Raw genomic sequence first — 6,409 nt, forward strand, 5'->3', positions numbered from 1 at the left:
GCTTCTTCTTTCTCTTTCTCTCTCGCTCTCTATCTATCTACACCTTTGACATTCTTTTTGCCGTTGTCACTCTTTCACCAAGTCTTTCTGCGTTTTCTCCCTTCCCCACTTTCTGCATCTCCCTCTTAATCTGTCATACTGCCTTAACTCTCGCGCTCTCTTCCACTGGTGTCTTTTTCATCATTTTCCTTCTGCCTCTCTTTCTCTTTGCCATTGTCTCTGTCTTGGAAAAGTGGGTCAAACATGAAAGCAGTGTTAGATCTGGATGGGAGCTGGAGCTCAAGCTGGAGGGATATTGGAGAAAAGGCTGCGGGTGAACTCTGCTTAAATCCTTGATACCCCCCACACTCGTTTTTATAGATGTAATTCTAACTGTTGAAAGAAATGTCTCTAAATGACTCGACTGAAGTATTTAACCTCTAATACAGAGCCTATAAAGATAACTCTAAGAGGAATTATGCAAGATTTCCTTCAGTTCAAGATGATAAAGAAAGTAAGTGTGTCTGTGTGTGTGTCTGTGTGTGTGTGTGTGTCTGTGTGTGTCTGTGTCTTTTGACCAAGGCTTGAAAAACAAAGCTCTGTTTGTTGTTGAGCCACGATCACAGGGAGACTACACTTTAACCACAACTATAAACCATTACTCATAAGCACTGATAGTATAAAAAAAAAATGTGCCACCATCAGCAGAAAACAGTTAATATATGGGTGTGATCAGTTGCTAATGTGTATAGCACAATCAGTACAAGTGGTATTGGGGTAATGCTTTATTTTTATGGTGGAACCGCAGACAGAGGTATTATTTAGCTTGGTGCTCTCCTAGTATTTTGATCAGTGATGGAAGAAAAGCAACTTAGTTTGACAACATTAAACCATATTTAATATAATTTTCTAAATGACATGCTAAATATTTCCTTCAAGATGGCACTGGCTCCTATTTTCAGAAATACACATTTTCTTACTGAGACTTGGATAAGAAGATCAATTCAAAAAGACCCTAACCTATAAGTGTGAACACGTTAAGTGTGTCCTGGTCAAGCTGTCAGCACAAGCAGTTTCATTAAAACTATTTCACATGTTAAAACACATACAATAAGTCTAGGGTTATGTAAAACGGCAACATGATACATGAGAGTAGTGAGATCAGCTGAATGTACCACCAGGAGTGCAGTACCCAAGCCAGAGGAAATATACATCAGGAGAGTAAAGTCCAGAGTAAAGAAAATCACCAGAGATCCCAGTCACCCCAACAACTGCCTGTTCTCTGCCCTACGCTCTGGGAAACATTAGCTCTGCCTGAGAGAATGCAGAAAAGTTTTTATCCCTAAGCTATCCGGATACTGAATGAGGACTGTAGCAGGAGCACAAGCATGGTGAAAACAGCTCATGCACATTTCTTCTTCTCTTCTTTTTCCATTGCACAGTCATGGAGACAGTGGACAAAATATTTCACTACACATACTCTAATAATTGTGTGTGACAAATACATTTGAATTTGAAATTTTGAATTTGATTCCTTGGGGCAGTTTGTAAAAGGCCTTTTAAAGGTACTCAAAAAGGGAGTACTTCTACGGTTATGTATGTTATAGATCACCCCAGGCCCGGTTATCTGAAATAAAACTTGCTGAAGATGTTGCAAGCAGAATGTGTAAGAAGTGTGACTGTTGAGGCCTTTCACAGCTTATTTCCTCATTTTACAAATCACTTATTGATGCAACATCCTTAGCACGATAAGAAGGGAAAGAGACAGACAGACATAAGAGGACGAGGAAACTGACCACCTCTTCAGTCCGCAATCATTAAAACGGGACAATCAATAAATGAAGGTTTTAATTCAACAACATTTCATGTTTAATGTATTTTGTTCATCTATGCAAATCTCTTAAAAATGAACCCTGTACACTATTCAGTTTTATACATAGTCACTCGAATAAATGATGTCAACAAGCCACATAGTCAGGAAATGTTCTACTTCCCCTTCACTGATGTTTTGTTGATGTTGTAAGCTAAATAGAATGCATATGTTACAAAGCTGTGTGGAAATGTAGCAGCAACACAAGTGCCGTCAGTCAACATTGGTGGCCTTGGTCAAATGGTTCACATCAAGCAATTTGTATTTCATTTAAAAACCTCAAAATGGTGGTATATTTTCATAAACTAAAAGATGATAGATTCCGCTGTGTATTAGAGATCAGTTAGTACAGGGGTCTTCAACGTTTTTTAAGCCAAGAACCCCTTAACTGAGAGAGAGAGAGACGGAGCAGGGACCCTCTACTACATATATTGTATAAAATTAAGTTGCATATTAAACTGGGCCTACAATAATGTATGGGTGGCCTAAAGCCTTTTATACATAAATTTTTAGTGCATAGAATACTAAGCTATTAAAAAAAGTTACTACTTACTTTCATTGAAAGTAAATTTCAGTACAACTTCATATATAAACTTACAATCCACCTGCATTTTCCATGCCTTATCTTATTCTATCTTTTTTGAACATACTTGTGATTAATGCATCTCGTGTTGCAGCCTTTTCAATGCAATGTCGTTCAGCCCCCTTCTTTACAGGCAATATATTCACCTGTCAGCTCTTTAGGGTGATGCTTTTTTGTTCTATGCAATGGATATATCTGGTAATACAAAGTATTTCTTTTTTGCAGCCTTTTCAGTCAATTAATTTGAACTTCTACTTATGACAGTATTACAGTTTAGCTTCCAGCTTTTCTAGCAATGTATTTCAGCTCTTAGCTTATTTAGGTAATGCTGTTCAGGTTTTAACTCAATTTTTTCAATAGCGCAGGGCAATGCATTTGGGATTTTCTGCATTTTCATGAATGTTTCTCACAGCTCTCTCTTCTCTACTTATTCATACTATCAACTAGGAAAAAAACGTACAATGTTCTACTTTGTTTACTTTTGGCATTATTGAACTTTTGAAGCCAATAATTCAGTTAAGCGTTAGCCTAGCTTTTAAAAAAAGTTTAATTATTCCACATCTTTTTTTACATTAGTGGTGTTATTCAACTTGTCAATGAAATTCGTATTAATTAAAAAACATTCCTACTTTTCCAACTATTCTCACTACTTTGTCTTCTTACAGATTTAAGCTATTAATCCAGTTTAGCTTTAGCAATTTAGCTATTCAGCATTCACAAGCATTTTCTGCAGTAAATGCATTTTCTAGTGTTTGTTGAATTTTTCTGACAATAAAAAGGCAAGATTTGTTGGTGCAATATATGCCAAATATGGTGCAATAAAGTTCAGTTCTCCATTTCCATTGTGGTCCTCAATATATAAACGGCAAGAATAGCAAATTGATACAATTGGCATGGCATAATTTAACAAATACAATTAATGTGATTATAATAACAAATAGTAAAAAACCTAACCTAGAATAGAACAAAAGGACAAGTTAAAATTTGACCTTAAAACGAAAACAAATGGGATTGATAGTGAACTTAACATCAGCAGGTAAACTGTTCCACTTTCCTGATATAAGTATCTAAATCACGTCTTGCCACTAGTGTGGAATCTAACCCAGACTAAAATCAGCCACAGTATATGTTGTAATGCCCTTGTGTTTTGATTGTCTTCTCAGTTTTTGAGAACTATTTTCTCATGTATTATTGTTTGCTTTTATTGGTCTTTGTTAAAGCAGCATCTCATCAACAACGTTGACAAGGCAAAATATTAGTCCTTTAACTGTGGCCAACTTGATTTATCTGTAATTTGAAAAATTGAGACTTTTACATCTCCCTTAGTAACAGAAAGTCCCAGGCATCTTGTACATCCAGTTTTAATTGGTATCTGTCCCAATTAATAGCAATCAAATCATTAATGAATACATCTAAATTCAATTTCCTATATTGTCTGATTTTGACTTCAGTGATCCCCTGACTTTTCATCCACTGTATGGCCAGCGGCAGGTCCAGGTTTTCACCTATTCCGGTAAATATCTCAACATCTAAGTGCACTTGCACACAATTCATTATAATGAACATGGCCATTTTTTTTTTATTGAGTACTGTAGATCCTAGATACACGTTCCTGCTGGCATAAATACTCACTTGGGCACCAAATCCACAGCTAAAAATAATTCCCATAAACTTCTCTATTTCCTCCTGTTTGAGTAACATTTGCTAACAACTACAGTGCCCAGCTCTTTTAGGAAATTATGTTACTTGATTTTAAAAAGCAATACTTTTCATGCCTTTTCAAAAAAAATAAAAAAAAGATTTACGTCTCAAGTTGGTCGTACAGCGGGTTATTGAATTTGTTGACAATAAAAAAAATAAATAAAAAGTTCTCCAGGAACCATCACCTTATCGTGGTGGAGAGGTTTGTGTGTCCCTATGAACCTGAGGGCTGTGTTGTCTGGAGCTGTGTGCTCCTGGTAGGGTCTCCCAAGGCAAAGTGGTCTCAGGTGAGGGGCCAGACAAAGAATGGTTCAAAGACCCTATGAGCCAACGTAGAAGAGGTGAAGTTACCCTGCCCGGGGCCCCCGTCTGGAGCCAGGCCCAGATGGTGGGCTCGTCAGCGAGTGCCTGGTGGCTGGGTTTGCCACGGAGCCCGGTCGGGCACAGCCCAAAGAAGCAAGGTGGCAACTCCCTCTCTATCCCATGGGCCCACCACCTGTGGGAGGAACCGCTGGGGTCGGGTGCGCTGCTACATGGGTGGCAGTGAAGGTCAGGGGCCTCGACGGACCAGACCTGGGCAGCAGACGCTGGCTCTGGGGACGTGGAACGTCACCTCTCTCTTTGGGGGAAGGAGCCGGAACTGGTGCGGGAGGTGGAGCGCTACCGGTTAGATCTGGTGGGGCTTACCTCTACGCACAGTCTCGGTTCTGGAACCATACTCCTGGATAGGGGTTGGACTCTTTTCTTCTCCGGAGTTGCCCAGGGTGTGAGGCGCCGGGCGGGTGTGGGGATACTCACAAGTCCCCGGCTGAGCGCCGCTACGTTGGAGTTTACCCCGGTGGACGAGAGGGTCGCCTCCCTACGCCTGCGGGTTGTGGGGGGGAAAACTGACTTGACTTGAGTTCAGAGTATTCGGCCTTCTTGGAGACCTTGACTGGAGTCCTGCATGGGGCTCCAGTGGGGGACTCCATTGTTCTGCTGGGGGACTTCGTGGGCAATGATGGAGACACATGGAGAGGCGTGATTGGGAGGAACGGCCTCCCTGATCTAAACCAGAGTGGTTGTTTGTTGTTGGACTTCTGTGCTAGTCATGGATTGTCTATAACAAACACCATGTTCGAATATAGGGATGCTCATAAGTGTACGTGGTACCAGAGCACGTGGTACGTGGTACCCAAAGGTCAATGATCGATTTTATAATCGTTTCATCTGATCTGAGGCCGTATGTTTTGGACACTCGGGTGAAGAGAGGGGCGGAGCTGTCAACTGATCACCATCTGGTGGTGAGTTGGGTCAGGGGGTGGGGGAAGACTCTGGACAGACCTGGTAAGCCCAAACGGGTAGTGCGGGTAAATTGGGAACGTCTGGAGGAGGCCCCTGTCCAACAGACTTTCAACTCACACCTCCGGCGGAAGCTTTTCGTGCATCCCTGTGGAGGCTGGGGCATTGAACCCAAGTGGACAATGTTCAAAGTTTCCATTGCTGAAGCTGCGGCGAGGAGCTGTGGTCTTAGGGTCTTAGGTGCCTCAAGGGGCGGTAACCCACGAACACTGTGGTGGACACCGGTGGTCAGGGAAGCCGTCCAACTGAAGAAAGAGTCTTCCCGGGATATGTTATCCCAGAGGACTCCGGAGGCAGTTGCAGGGTACCGAAGGGCTGCAGCCTCTGCCGTGAAAGAGGCAAAGCAGCGGGTGTGGGAGAAGTTTGGAGAAGACATGGAGAAGGACTTTCGGTCGGCACCAAGGTGCTTCTGAAAAACTGTTCGCCACCTCAGGAGGGGGAAGCGGGGAACCATCCAAGCTGTGTACAGTAAGGATGGGACACTATTGACCTCAACTGAGGAGGTAATAGGGCGGTAGAAGGAGCACTTTGAGGAACTCCTGAATCCGACTAATACGCCCTCTGTTAGAGGCAGAGCTGGAGGATGATGGGGGATCATTGTCAATTTCCCAGGTGGAAGTCACTGATGTAGTCAAACAACTCCACAGTGGCAAAGCCCCTGGGATTGATGAGATCCATCCAGAAATGCTCAAGGCTCTGGGTGTGGAGGTGCTGTCCTGGTTGACACATCTCTTCAACATTGCGTGGAAGTCTGGGACAGTGCCAAAGGAGTGGCAGACCGGGGTGGTGGTCCCCCTTTTTAAGGGGGACCAGAGGGTGTGTGCCAATTACAGGGGTATCACACTTCTCAGCCTCCCTGGTAAAGTCTACTCCAAGGTGCTGGAAAGGAGGGTTCGGCCGATAGTCGAACCTCAGATTAAAGAGGGAACAATGTG

Source organism: Perca flavescens, chromosome 21 (assembly GCF_004354835.1).
Source record: "Perca flavescens isolate YP-PL-M2 chromosome 21, PFLA_1.0, whole genome shotgun sequence".
NCBI lineage: Eukaryota > Metazoa > Chordata > Actinopteri > Perciformes > Percidae > Perca > Perca flavescens.